General features: G+C 39.7%; 1 protein-coding gene across 1 annotated transcript in view; it reads right to left on the bottom strand.

Moving 5' to 3' along the window:
• Positions 1–15,555, bottom strand: part of SLC41A2 (solute carrier family 41 (magnesium transporter), member 2) — a 162,146-nt gene that overhangs the window by 17,304 nt on the left and 129,287 nt on the right. The window lies entirely within an intron of this gene.

A 15,555-nucleotide genomic window follows, 5' to 3' on the forward strand; every position in this document is an offset into this window, starting at 1 on the left:
GATACCTCTAGAAAGTGAAACTACCTGAAAAAATTTTAATTGCAAGTAAAAAAAAAAATCAGAAGTATAGCTCTGAACTTCTTTGACATAAGAAGGGTAAAAAACAAAACAAGAACCGTGATAAGAAGAAAACTCATTATATTGAGAGGGGATTAAAGGAAGGGGCAAAGAAATAATGGAGAAATTTGAACACTATAAAATGAATTTTGTTTTGACATGGGAGAGTCTAAAGTCATTGCTTGGAGAAAGAATATAGAGAACAGCATAGAGTTTGATGTACAAAAGGAAAAAATGCTTAATTAATTAACATCTTGGAAAAAGCAGCTATGAGAAATGACAAGTGTGAAAACCCAGACATAATCAACTTGGACTTCCAGAAGGTCTGAGATACAGCATCACATAAGGATTTGTAGATATAATTACTACTGCTGTTGAAATGCCAAAACTCTATGTTGAGAGTAGAGAATAAAAGGATGTTGATTTTGGCAGAAATCACAGTGGCAAAAACATCGACATTACATTTGGTTATTCAGTATATCTATACCTATCAACATAAAAATACTCATATATGTATGAGAGCTACCTACAGAAGAGTTTGCAATTTAAAAAAAAGGTAAATGATTTCTTTTTAAAACTAAAATCAAGAACAAGTTAAGGCTTAAAAGAAAACAACAGTTGCTTAAGAATAGACATATAAATCAGTGGAACAGAAGAAAGTCTAGAAATAGACCTGCATATATATATATATAGTAAACTGATTTTTGACAAAGATGCTAAGATAATTCAAGGAAGAATGATAGTCTTCCCAATACATGCTGCTGTAACAACCGGATATTCATACTGAAAGATACGAACCTCAAGCCTTATCATATACCATACACAAAAATTAATTCAAAATGGTCAGAGACTCAAATAAAAACTAAAACTAGAAAATCTCTAAAACAGAAAAGCCTCACAACTGAGGGATAGGCAAAGATTTCTTAGGATATAAAAAGCACTAATCATTTGCAAAAACTGATAAACTGAACTTCATTAAAATTAGAACTTCTGCTCTTAAAATACATGGTCAAGAAAACAAAAAGGCAAAATTTAAAGATCTAATATACAACATAAAGACTAAAGTTAATAAAATTGTATTGTATTAGGGATTTTTGTTAAATAAGTAGATTTTAGCTGTTCTTGTCACACACAAAAAAGTTACTACATGAGATGATAGATATTTTAATCTACTTCACTATAGTAACCATTTTATTATCTATATGTATTTTATAACATTGATATGGAAGTGCCAGGAGGGGTGTGGTCCCTTTAAATGATATGGAAGAGGGGAAGGGAAGTGCTGAGGGGAAGGGAAGTGCTGTGTGGAGGAGGGCATGGTCCTTGGCTAGGGCTCCACCCTCGGGCCTGTGCCCATGGACCTATGTGAAGACTGGCATTTTTGTTTCTCTGCCCAAATGCTGCATTTCCCAAGAAGACCCTGGCCTGCCACATCCCCATCCTGTGCCTATAAAACCCCCCGAGACTCTAGCAGGCAGACACACAGGCAACTGGACATCGAGAAGAGCACATTAGTGGAGGAACATATGGGTGGCTGAATATCAGGAGGAACACACTGACAGGCACTAGCATGCAAGCAGGCCATCCACCAGCAGAACAACGTGGAGTTTGGCTGGGGCAGGTGGAGGAGAGCCCAGGCCTCTGAGCGGCCTGGCTCTGGGGGAAAACCATCTCCCTTCTGGCTCTCCCATCTGCCAGGAGCTACTTCCACTCAATAAAACCTTGCACTCATTTTCTAAGCCCACGTGTAATCCGATTCTTCAAGTACACCAAGACAAGAACTCAGGATACAGAAAGCCCTCTGTCCTTGCGATAAGGCAGGAGTCTTAACTGAGCTAAGACAAGCTGCCTACAGATGGCTAAACTAAAAGAGCACTCTGTAACACATGCCCATTGGGGCTTCAGTTTTAAACATTCACCCGCAGACACTGCTGTGGGGTCAGAGCCCCACAGCCTGCCTGTCTGTATGCTCCCCTAGAGGTTTGAGCAGCTGGGCACTGAAGAAGTGAACCACACTCCCATCACATGCCCTGCAAAGGGGACAAGGGAACTTTTCCCTTTTCAACTGGGGGCTCATCCAGGATTGTGGAAGGTGTGAGTGAATGTGAAACTGTCGGGTTTCCTCTCTTCTGAAACTCCACCACCTTTCTTTCCTGTGGGTAAGAGGCTCTGTCTCCCTTCATGGAGTTTTAAACCCCCCTAACTGGGCCAGGTAAAACCCCTAGACTTTGTCTCTTTTTTTTCTCTCTCTCACATGGTTTAAAATGGCTCTTATCTCTTTCTTTATAATGGTAACAGTTTTGCTACAGGCTGTGGCAATGTTACTAAGTAAAATGAGCATTTGGCTCAGTCACCAAAGGTGCAAATCAGACCAATTTTTTCCTAGAGGTGCATGTATGCTTCCACCTCGACAGCCACAGGCATGCATGACTCAGGGCACCTCTCCTTATTCTTACCCCTCCAAGCTCAGGCACCTGAGCATGCCTGCAGCAGGCAAAAGCCAAACTCAACAGTCACAAGGAGGGCAGGAGAAAACCAGTGGTAGCCATGATCCCATGGGGTCAACAGATAGGGCGCTTCTCACCTGCTGTGCCAATGGAACATTTCTCCTTTGGCCAAGGAATTTGACCCAGTCTGAACCAAGGGAAAGATATAAGAATTAGAGGAACCCAGCTGCACTAAGCAAGGGGTTCTTCCCCCAGAATCTCCCCCTTTTTGCCCCTTAAACTGTTTTTCTGTTTTTTTCCTTTTCTGTGTGAGAGGGCTCCCCCTCCCAACTCTGTTTCTGATACAGAAGTTAAGGGAGGAATGACCCCTGCTGGCTGAGAACTGCAAATTCAGCAGGGCTCATTTGAGACACTCTAAACAGATACATACAGCCTCTGAAATATCTTTTCAGTTCCAAACTCGACTCCAAGCTTCAGGCTGAAGCCCTAGAAAGAAAAACCAGGTCCAAGGGATCCAAAGCCAGGCAACAGGCACAATGTAAATGAGAAGGACCAATTTCTGCCGACTGAACCCCACTCCACGGAAGGAGGCCATGCTTTATGGCATAAACAGGCCCAGGGAACTCAAAGATTGCCAGCAACAGGGAGAAAGGGAGGCATAGGTGACAGCGGTTAATTCCTATTCTCCAGGTTTTCTCTGCTTCATGGGTACATACTGCAATTGTACCTATGGCCAGCACCTGCCAAGGTCACTAGGACTCAGGGATAAGAGGTGGAGAGTGAAGGGAGGATGCTCACTTTCTCTCTCCATTACATTCTGAGTTTTCACTGAAAGAAGGAAGGGAAATGAGGGAAGCCTCTATTCCCTGTCTTTCAGAATGGGCAACTAGTTCTCTTCACCACCTGCAGCTTATACTCCTCTGGAGTGTATCCTGAATCACTGGGACTGCTTTGACCCTCAGAATCTGGAGGAAAAGCACCTCATAGCTCCCTGCACAACGGTTTGGCCAAATTATGATTTACAGGAAGGACTGGCTTGGCCTCAGGAAGGGACCATTCATTTCATTACTATCTGGCAATCAGAACTTTTCTGTAGACGTGAGGACAGATGGTCTGAGGTCTCATATGTGTAGGCTTTCTATACCTTGCAAGGCAATCCCGACCTTTGCTGACAATGGAGGATTGACCCAGCCCCCATGTTTGCCGTCTCAGGGAAGGCTGCAAGGGGCCAGGCCAGGAAATTAAAGATATGAGTCCCAGAGGCATCCCCAGCAGAGGAGCCAGCACCCTTAAGCCCTGCTCCTTTGGGTCCACCCCAACCTTTCTATCCAGCTTCAGCCTCTCCCTTACTCCCTCCTAGAAATCCTCACTCTAAACAAGCCCCAGTCTCACTCTTGCTCCTCCAACAGATGCCCAGTGAATTTGGGCCTGGTAAGGTCCAGGTCCCGTTCTCCCTACAGAACTTAAAGCAAATGGGGGATCTTGGCAAGTTTTCAGATGACCCTGTAGATATATAGAGGCTTTCTAGAATTTCACCCAAATATTTGAACTTTCCTGGAGAGACATTATGTTACTTTTGAATCAGAACCTGATGGACGCTGAGAAGCAGGCTGCTCTGCAAGTAGCAGACAGATCTGGGGATGAGTTTCGTATCACATATAGTGTCAGGGAAGGGGGCGAATATTATCCAATTGGAAGAGAAGCAGTTCCAGTGTATGACCCTAAATGGGATCCCAGTGACGAGGTGGAGGACTGGAAGAGGAGGCAACCTTAGGTGTGCATAATAGAGGGCTTATGTAGAACTAAGACCAAACCTCTCAATTATACTGTTGTCCATGATCCATCAGGGATTTGATGAGAATCCCGCTGCCTTCCTGGAGCAACTAAGAGAGGCCTTGGTAAAGCACACCTCTCTTATCTCCTGATTCAGTTGAGGAATAGCAATCCCAAAGGATACATTTATTACTGAGACAGCCCCTGATATCAGGAGGAAGCTATAAAAACAGGCCCTGGGACCAGATAGTACTTTAGAGAACCTCCTTAAAGTAGCCACCTCCGTCTTTTATAATAGACAGGGAGGCCCAGCAAAGGGAGAGAAATGCAGGAAAGAGAAAGAAGCTTTAACGGCCCCCAAGCAACCCCAGAATTCCCGGAGTGCACCTATTAACTGCTAAAGATATGGCAAGAACAGCCATTTCTCATTCTAAAAGTTTATCCGCTCCCATATAAGGTTTAATTTCTTTCACCAGGGTCATACAGTTAGTTCAAGGTATAATATTGTTTTTCATATATTTCACTTCTTATCTCTGTAATCTTTGGCACTAAATTCTTTCCCTGTATAATACACGTATAACCCATGTATTCTTAACCTTATAAAACTTGTTTTTTTCTCTCATGCCTAGAAGCCATCAAACTCCAAACAGGCAACCAAAGCCTCAGACGATGACTCCCCTTTGCTAAGAACCCTTAGATAGACTGGGAGGAATCTGACTGCTGTTTTGCCCAAAACAATGCCCCCCATTGGCAGGAAACAGCTAAGAACAGTCACTGTCCATATTCTAACGGCAGTACCATGTACCTCTTCAGAGGGGGGAAATGATATGGAAGTGCTGGGAAGCGCATGGTCCCATTAAATGAGAGGGAAGTGGGGAAGGGAAGCGCTGTGTAGAGGAGGGCGTAGTCCCTGGCTAGGGCTCCACCCCCAAGGCCTGTGCCCACAGACCTAGGTGAGGACAGGCATTTTTGCTTTCCTGCCCAAATGTTACATTTCCCAAGACCACCCTGGCCTGCCACGCCCCCATCCTGTGCCTATAAAAACCCTGAGACCCTAGCAAGCAGACACACGAGCAGCTGGACGTCAAGAGGAGCACCATCAGCGGAGGAACATATGGGCGGCTGAACGTCAGGAGGAACACACCGACAGGCACCGGCATGCCGGCAGGCCATCGACTGGCAGAACGATGTGAAGTTTGGCTGGGGCAGTTGGAGGAGAGCGCAGGCTGCTGAGCGGCCCCGCTCCAGGGGAAAACCATCTCCCTTCTGGCTCCCCCATCCGCTGAGAGCTACTTCCACTCAATAAAACCTTGCACTCATTCTCTAAGTCCACGTGTAATCTGATTCTTCTGGTACACCAAGGCAAGAACCCCAGTATACAGAAAGCCCTCTATCCTTGCGATAAGGCAGGAGTCTAATTGAGCTAACATAAACCATCTATGGATGGCTAAACTAAAAGAGCACCCTGTAACACACGCCCACTGGGGCTTCAGCTGTAAACATTCACCCCTAGACACTGCTGTGGGGTCGGAGCCCCACAGCCTGCCCATCTGTGTGCTCCCCTAGAGGTCTGAGCAGTAGTGTATGGAAGAAGCCAGCCACGCCACCATCGCATGCCCTGTAAGGGGGACAAGGAACGTTTCCTGTTTCAACATCAATGTAAACCTCAAAAATACATAATAACATTTTAAAAAATGAAAATAAAGAGACAATTCACAGACTGGGAGAAAATATTTCAAATACATATATCTAACAAAAAAAGTAGTATCCATGATATAAAAAGAACTCTTATAACTCCATAAGTCAACCCAGTTTAAAAAAAAAATGGGCATAAGAAAACATGAATGGGTAATAAACCCATAAAAATATAGTCAATATCATCAGTCATCAGGTAAATGCAAATTATGATCACCATGATACTACCTTTATAGCCACTACAATGGCTAAAGGTATTAATAGAAAGCCTGACAATACTAGGTGATAGCAAGGATGTGGAGCAACTAGAACTCTCATACTAGTGGGAATGCAGAATGGTATAATCATTTTGGAAAACATCTTGGCAGTTTCTTGTAAAGTTAAACATTTACTTCCATAAGACCCAGAAATTCTACTATAGGTGTTTACCCAAGAGAAATGAAAATATATATGCACAAAAATGTGTACATGAATATTCATAGCAGCTTCATGCATAACAGCCCCTACTGGAAAAAAAACAAATGTTCACTCACGGGTGAATGGATAAACCAGTTGTGATTTATTCATACAATGGAATACTACTCAGCAATAAAAAGAATTAAACTACTAATACATGCAACCATATGGATAAGTTTCAAAATATTATGTTGAGTAAAAGGAGGAAACAAAGAGTACATATTTAGATTCATTATATAAAATTCTAGAAGAGGAAAATATAATTTATAGTGACAGAAAAGAAACCAATGGTTGCCTAGTGCCTGGCATGGAGGGGAACTGACTGCAAAGGAGCATGAGGAAACCTTTTGGAGGTGAAAGTAATATTCTATATGTTCATTATGGTAATCGTTACATGGGTGTATGCATATGTCAACATGGGTGTACTTTATATAAAGTATGCCTTAATGTCGATCTTTTTAATTGTGTTTGTAGATTGCAGATTTCGTCTTTGTATACTGAGTAGCAGTGTGCAGCCCTCCAAGCAACAGCCTGTAGCCAGGGTCACCTAATAATAGCCTGTAGGGCAAATCTAGCCCTATAGGGCCCACAAGATGGGAATAATTTTAGTTTTTAACATTTAAAAAAACAAAGGAAGAATATTGCTTTGTGACACATGAACATTATATAAATTTCAAATTTCAGTATCCATAAACAAAGTTTTATTGGGACACAGCCATGCTTATGTAGTTACATACCATCTATGACTACTTTTGCACTATTATGGCAGAGTTGAGTACTTGTGACAAAGACTATATGGCCTAAAGGCCTAAAATATTTACTATCTGGCCCTTTACAGAAAAAGTTTGTGACCCTTACCCTAGAGTACAGGAATTCTTCCTGTCACTTCCCATTACCAAATAATGGAATTAACCAGATTGTTCTCAATCCTTTTACTTATCTCCTGTGATTGGGGAGGTGGATCATAAGCTTTGGAGTAATATAAGCCTAAGCTCAAATCTTATTTACCACTTAACTACTACAGTTGTCCCCCTATATCCATGGAGATTGGTTTCAGGACCTCCTGCAGATAGCAAAATCTATGGATATAAAAATCTGCGGACACTGAAGTCCCTTATATAAAATGGCACAGTATTTGCATATAACCTACACATGTCCTCCTGTATACTTTAAATCATCTTTAGATTACTCATATAATACCTAATATAATGCCAACATATCACTTCACTCACGAGGATTCAATGTAGTATGAAACAAATTCAAGTTTTGGTTTTTGGAACTCTGGAATTTTTTTCCTGAATATTTTTGATCCAAGTTTAGTTGAATACACGTATGTGGAACTCACGGATGTTGAGGGCTGACTGTATATTACTTTGGGCAAATTTTTTGAGTTTTCAGTTTTCTCAGATTTTTCACTTAGAAAGTAGGGGAGATGATACAGATTTCAGAGGACTGCTGAAGGATTAATGAGATAATGTAAATAAAATACATATTGTCTAGTGGTTAATAAACACTTAATATTTCTTCATATTCTCCTTCTAAATAAAGTATTTAAAAACAGGGCTTGTCAAATGGGGAAAAAAGAATGAGCCTGATCACCTACCAGTTAGTTTTCAAATTAGAAGGCACAAGCTATTATTTCCTACATTATATTAGTTCTTATGCTGGCAGAAGTTAGTTATCAAACTTCATTTACTTTTAAAAAACCTTTTATGCCTATCTTCGTACTTGCTATAATCATACAGTATGTCGTTTGTGTCTGGCTTCTTTTGATTAACCTTATGTTTGTGAGATTTACTACATTGTTGTATAGAGTTGTAGATCATTCATTATCCCTGATGTATATGGTATAATAGTACTTCACTGTGAAGCTTTACTTACTTTCTTTTCTTAAATTTTCATTTTCATTTTTAAGAGATGGGGTATCACTATGTTGCCCAGGGTGGTCTTGAACTCCTGAGCTCAAGCGATCTGTCCACCTCAGCCTCCTAAAATGCTGAGATTACAGGCGTCAGCCACCAAGCTCAGCCTATTTACTTTCAATCATAAAATTAAAATCTCTTTTTCTCTCTCTCTGTCTCCGTAGAGACTGGGTCTCCCCATGTCTTAAAAAATATAAAATGTCTTAAACTCCCAGCCTCAAGCGATTCTCCCACCTCAGTCTCCCAAAATGTTGGGATTTTAGGCATGAACCACCATGACCTGCCAAATGTAAAGTTTAGCATTCTAAACTGGCTATGATGTTAAAATACCTACAGTCATGCTCCAAATAATTACATTTCTGTTAACAACGGACCACATAGATGATGCTGGTTCTGTAAGATTACAATACCGTACTTTTACTGCACTGTTTCTAAGTTTAGATATTGTATCCCCATTGTTAAGCAACATATCACTGTAGTCATTCATAGAATATTTTATTACACTTGTTGAGAATGTAATTTTACTTTTTAAAAATATACTTTCAAATTGTTTATGGGTGTAAGTTTAATCTCTCCAACTGATCTGTTACCTCTTTCAGATAGAGAACCTTGTCAGGTGCTTCCCTATTACTCATACAAAGTACACTTAATATATCTAATTTAATGAATACTTATTTATATCTAACATAGAAAAGAGCGTGATGACATTCCTGGAGCATTCAAAGAATAAGACATAGTTATTGCTTTCAATGGGATATCAGAATTGAAATGAAGAAACATAACTGAAATGCCTTAAATAATTCACAAATAATACGAAACCATATTCATTTTATAAATATTTATGTGCCAAGCAGAGGGTTGGGTGCTGAAGCTTCAGTGATGAATAAAACAGAATCCCTGGATGAGCCTGAACTGGCCACATCCTCTGCTATCCTCTGGAAAATGAAAGAGACTTTGACAGAGCTAAAAAGTAACAATTCATCAGAAAACACAAACGGAGGTTCTTCAGCATACCTTCAGAAGCAGATGATCTGTGGGAATTGACTATTAACCTAAGATTCTCAGAACAAAGAGATGATTACACCAAGTAGACAGATTCCACCCATGACCATTAGAACAAAATTTTTCTATGTCACACTCCTTTGCATTCCTGTCTTTACAGATTCTCTCTCTCGTACAATTCCTGGCTCTTTCTTCCTATGTAGAAATTAGTTTCTTTAATGCCAATCCAGGAACAGATTAATTGTTCTGCAGAACTATTAAGCCAATCCAAGGATACGACTCCCCAGTAGCCTCGGATGGATTATGTCTCATTAGAGTCCTTTCTGGGAAAACAGTAACTAGTGGAACAAATGCCTAAAAATATCAACCTCATCAACAGGACAGTCAACTGGACAATTCGAATTGACAATTCAAAATTGTCCATGAAGATTTACCTCTCACTTTGGCTGATACAGTAAATAACACAGTCCAAGCCCTAGGGGAACAATTTAATTTCCTTAACTCAAATAGTTATAGTTAATTGTTACAGCTATAGATAATACAATGGTGTTGTATTTTCTCTTGGGCAACCTAAAACATTGCTAACACTTCACGCTATACCTGAACTAACAATACAGATGAAACGAAGCAACCTATATCTAAGCTAAAAAGGAAAAAAAAAAAGGCAGCCAAGCTACCTGGAGAAACATACAGACTTGTTTTCTTGGTCGGGCCTCAAAAATCTTATGTCTTGGTACTGATGTGCCTTCTTGTCCCTTCTTAAAATATTTCTCATTATTTTTGTTTGTCTTACAGTCACTTAATGCTTATTGTCCAGTCTCAAATGCTTTTGCACAGCTATTGTCTCAGCAGATGGTTCAACAAATGATTCAAAGATAAAAAGAATATGAAATCATGCTGATTGACACTTAAACTGAAAAGAGTTCTTTACACTGAAATCTCATCTTTAAGGAGAATCAACAGCAGAGTTGAATGTCTGGATAATTCTTAATTATTTCTCCTGAGTGAAGAGCAAAAGTGAGAACTAAGAATAAAAAAGTTTCTACACTCCTTGGAAAAGATTGATTGTTCTTTAGCCACAGTAACAAGTAGCCACCAAAACTGGTTTTAAATTCATTCAATCAATAAACGTGCCTCATTGAACATGCTTTAGAAGTTAGCCAATCAATGATAGTCCTTGTTCCTGAAGTAGCCAATTAGGAACTAATCCATTCCAATAAACGTACCCCTGAGGGCCAACGGTCATACCCAAGTAATCATACTTCTACAGATGACATTAGTCCAAACATGCTTTTGAACATTTGCCAGTTCCTGAAGCCATGCTTCTCTAAAACCCTACAGAAGATCAATAGTTGGCTCTGCTTGTGCCTGATCCCAGTATAACTCCGTTACAATAGTAAGTAAAAATTCAGCTTTGTCTTTTTATTTCAGATACTGAGTGACGGTCTCACCATCCTTTGATACCCTTTAAGCTTCCCTTTTAATAAATGCAAAAATCTTTGGAAACATTTTGCTTTAATACATTTTCCTAGATAGTACAAAAATACAATTTAATTACCTTTGTTATGCTGAACTAATACGGATGTTTAGCTTTCAAATTAAAAAGTAGTATTACGCTAATATCTATTCCTAAAAATAGTTAAACATTTTCAATTACAGAATCACTCAGGTCAGTGTTTTTTTTGGGGGGGTGTGGGGGGTGAATACTCTAGGGTCACAAATCAACCCAGATTTTATTCCGGCAAATTTCCTGAGTAATTATTTTTATGCTTTTCAATTAAGTGGTTTCACTCGGTTATGTTATAAGATTTTTTTGTAGATGATGTGAAAATTCCGCTAAATCATATCTGCAATGTCAGCAGGATTCAGAGCACAGGAAGCAATGTCCTAAGCAGAATACTTCAGAAAAGATGGCTCAGCTTCCCTGGTTCCACCTTCACCCTCATCAGGCTTGACAAGACCAAAAAGAGCTCTCTTTCCCAATGCCTCACTACACAGGAATCAAGCATGCTGTGCTTCCAATAAGGCAGACAGTCATTTCATCTTCTGTGCATCACTGGCCTGGAGCCCAAGAATACCTCTCTAAAGAATTAACCATAAATATGGATTAGAAAGGTGTCTCAATTTGAGACCTTACAACCCAAGCTGTAATAGCATAATCACACTACAACATAACACAAATGCAATCACGAGGCTGTTAAAAAATCATCTCAAAAATTCACCTGCTTCAAATTCTTATCTTAAGGTAACCACATTGATCAACTCCAAAAGTTAAAGTACCTGTTTTTACAGCTAGAAAAAAAATTCTAGGAACTATAGGTCTTCCCTTCACATCTCCTTTATCATTCTCTTTATACTTCTTCAACCCAAGCTGACAGACAGAGAAACCAATTAAGAGACAGAGGCAGAACAGTCACATAGAAAAAATAAAGAGATCCTACTTTCAGTTAGAATCTGGTAGAATTAAGTCCTGAGGAGTGAGAAGAAATGTGAAGATTAAGTAACCTGTTTAAATCTCCTGGTTGCTTAAGTTTATCCTTTGAGATGCCATCTGGGAACAGGGTTTGAGTTAGCATCATGATTTAAAAAAAAAAAAAAGACATAACCACATCATGTAATGAGGGCCTACTGTGTGTCAAGTATTTAAATATTCTAACTGCTGTGCAAAAAGGAAGCCTTATTATTTTATATGCAAAGAAAATAAGACTCCAAGGAATAAAGTAACTTGGCTGAGGCTAAGCTAATTAACTTGCTCAGCTACTGGGTGGTTATCCTGGGATTCCAATTATAGTCATGTTGTTACCATATGGCTACATTCTTCCTTATCTAGAAGAGTGACTCCAAAGAATGGAGTAAGGTATCAGAATCAAGGTAGAGACTCTTAATGCTGGTTTCATAGGTTCTGATTGCTCCACTGCCACCCTCAGAGTCACCATCCCAGTAATCCACAGCTATTGATGATGATGATGTTGATAATAAAAAAATAAGACAATAATGATGAAAATAATAGCACCTTAAATGCATTATTTCATCCTTATAACAACCCACAAGGTTGGTCTAGTCTTAGCCCCTTTCTACAGGTGGGAAACACAGTGCCTGAGCAGTGACTGCCTAAGCTGATGCAGGTAGTTGATGGTGGAAGCCAGAGCCCAAGCCCTATAAATTATCTCACACTGCATCAGATGAATGTGTCAGATCTCTCAAGTTTGTTGGGAGTGGAAAAATAGTTGAAAATCACCATTCTATAGAATAAACTAAACTCTTTATCATCTGTTCTTTAAGCTCCTTAATGATCTTGCTACAACCTGTAATTTCTAACCTTATTTTTCATCACTCCTTTTAACTCCCGGAAATTTCTTGCTGTTTTCCATAAATACCCTGAGTTTTTCTCATTTGCCTAATGCTACTCCTTTTAGCTGAAATGGCATTTTCTATGGATTCCAACAAAGCAAAATGTTATCCACTATAAAACTTCCCTCCTCACATTGAAAAAACTCTCCCACTATTGAACTTCCATAGTACTTTATCCTTCTCTCAGAAAATTCAGGAGTTATTTATGTGCTTGGAATGGATTCCTACTTGACTTCAGTAGGCATTGATTCCGTGTGGATCCTGTGGAATGAATATCCTTCTGGGGCAATATGCCTGGCTGGAAGAAGTTGAAGATCTAATGAAACCAGAGAGAAGAGGCAGCTGTAAATCTTTAGAAGTCCTGAAAACTATGATCCTCAATAAGAGCAAAACGAAGCATTTTTTTTTTTTTTTTTTTTGAGACAGAGTCTTGCTCTGTTGCACAGGCTAGAGTACAGTGGCATGATCTCGGCTCACTGCAACCTCTGCCTCCTGAGTTCTAAGTGATTCTCCTGCCTCAGCCTCCACAGTAGCTGAGATTACAGACATGCACCACCACGCCCAGCTAATTTTGTATTTTTAGTAGAGGTGGGGTTTCACCATGTTGACCAGGCTGGTCTCGAACTCCTGAACTTAGGTGATCCACCTGCCTTGGCCTCCCAAAATGCTGGGATTACAGGTGTGAGCCTCGCGCCCAGCCCCAAACCTATTCTTATAAAACACAGTGGTTAGGAATGTAGACTTGAGCCAGTCTCCATCTTGCTGTGTGGACTTGGACAAATCACTTAACTTCTATGCCAACCGCCTCATCTGTGAACAGGAAATGAAAACAGAACCTTCCTTACTGGGCTGTTGTGAGGACTCAATCAGTTCATATACATAAAGTGCCTAGAACAGTGCACGGCTCATGATAAATACTATACAAATATTTGCCATTATTATTTCTGAAACTCATATGTGGATTGGAAAAGTGGCTCCAGTTGCAAGAGGGGAACTGTTAGAGATCAAAAACTTTCAGAAGAAACAATTTAGATGAAGCATATAAAATGGCTTATCTATAACTGAAGCAGTACCATTTTCCTCTAAAAAGTTATAGACCAAGAGAAGATATAAGTGAACACTATAAAATAATAAATCAAATGATGGCAGAAATAGGAGAATATACACTTTCTAGGTAAAGTACAGAGACAACAGAACCAAGGAGTCCATCTGGAAACCTGAAGGAGATTGTTTTAGGTCAAACAAATTTAAAACTTGATAGCTTCTAACTTAACAGATGAATTTAAAATTAGCTATTTAGACTTGGAATACAATTGTTTTCACGAAAACAATGTTTTAAGTATTGCCTGGGTTTTCTGGTTAATCCATAAAAGCCAATTTAACTTAATATTAGTCTAGTAGTAACAACAGATGATTTTAATATTAATAGACTATTTTAATTACCAGACTGTTTTAATATTAACATATATTTTACTAGTCATGTACAACAATGGTTTTGTAACACATCATCTGTACTGTAGGAATGGCAACTCATAAAATCATATATCATGAATGCAGGAAGGGATTTGAGTGACAGCTAGGATCACTCAAATAATTAAGGTGGGTCACTCAAATAATTAAGGTGGCAAGCATAAACCATTACTTAGCTGGGCAAACTATACTTCCTAGTTTGCCCAGCTAAGTAATGGTTTATGCTTGCCACCTTAATTATTAACAGCTCCCCATTAATTAAATCACAGAGGAAATTAAGTTACAGAGAGTGTTGTGACTTAGCAAAAGTCACAGAGTTAAGAAGAGACTCGAATTAGAACCCAGAAATACTTATTCCTAGTCCAGGAGTCTTCCTATTAGACTGCATGGACTCACCAGTATGAAGACAATGATGAAGACTATGATGGTCAGGATTCGGGGCACCTGTACACATGAAATACAGAATCTGTGGGAGTAAAGCTCTCCTTATCCCAGAGGGACTTTCTGGGGTCAAGGGCTGAGGAATTTAGGGGATCCTTGCTTGTGTATCTAAGGCTGGTCAATTTCCTTTTTTATTGTCCCTACTTGTGGCTTCTTGCTCAACACCTCCCTGGAATGGGAAAAGTTATGGGGGATATAAGGAATTTAGTTTGGGATGTGTTGAGTGTGAGATGTCTCTTCAACGTTTAACTGGAGATGTAGAACAGGAGTCCAGACTGGAGATATCAGTCTGAAAGTAAGCAATGAAAGCGTGGTATGTGAAGCTTAGGGCAGTCATCAGAGAATAAGAAGAGTTCTGCAGTAAAGAACAGGGGCCAAAAGGAAGGTAAGTGGTAAAGAAGCAAGAAGGGGCTCAGGGAATTGAATAACCAGCTGTAACACTGAGGGAAAGAAAAAAATGAGGCCGATGACAATAAACATGATAAACTGCAGCTACTACCATTATTGGAAACTTACTATGTTCCAGGCACTCTACCAATATATATATTATCTTAGCCCTCATTTCTAGCCTCTGATGTAGGGGAAAAATAAGGTTACAAGAGGTTAAGAAACCTGACTACGAATACAAAATAAGTAGCAAAGCAGAAATTCAGACTCAAGGGTGACTCTGAAGACTCTGATCTTTCTACAATGCTCTGCTTACTGGGAGCTTATCTTTTCCCCTTCGTATGTGATGTATGGATGACAGACAGTCTGGCTTATATTTTTCTTATGTGGAAAAATTTATTTTTATGTCTTTGTAGTTAAGATAATATTGAATCATGTGAACATGACTTCAGAATGAGGATACTGTCAATGCTCCTTCTGGTAAGTATGTAGAGGTCACTGGCTGTATTTCTGCTCCAAGCATGTTCTACTGGATGAGCAATGGAACATGTTTG

The sequence above is a fragment of the Mandrillus leucophaeus genome, unplaced genomic scaffold (assembly GCF_000951045.1).
Source record: "Mandrillus leucophaeus isolate KB7577 unplaced genomic scaffold, Mleu.le_1.0 Scaffold157, whole genome shotgun sequence".
NCBI classification, from domain to species: domain Eukaryota; kingdom Metazoa; phylum Chordata; class Mammalia; order Primates; family Cercopithecidae; genus Mandrillus; species Mandrillus leucophaeus.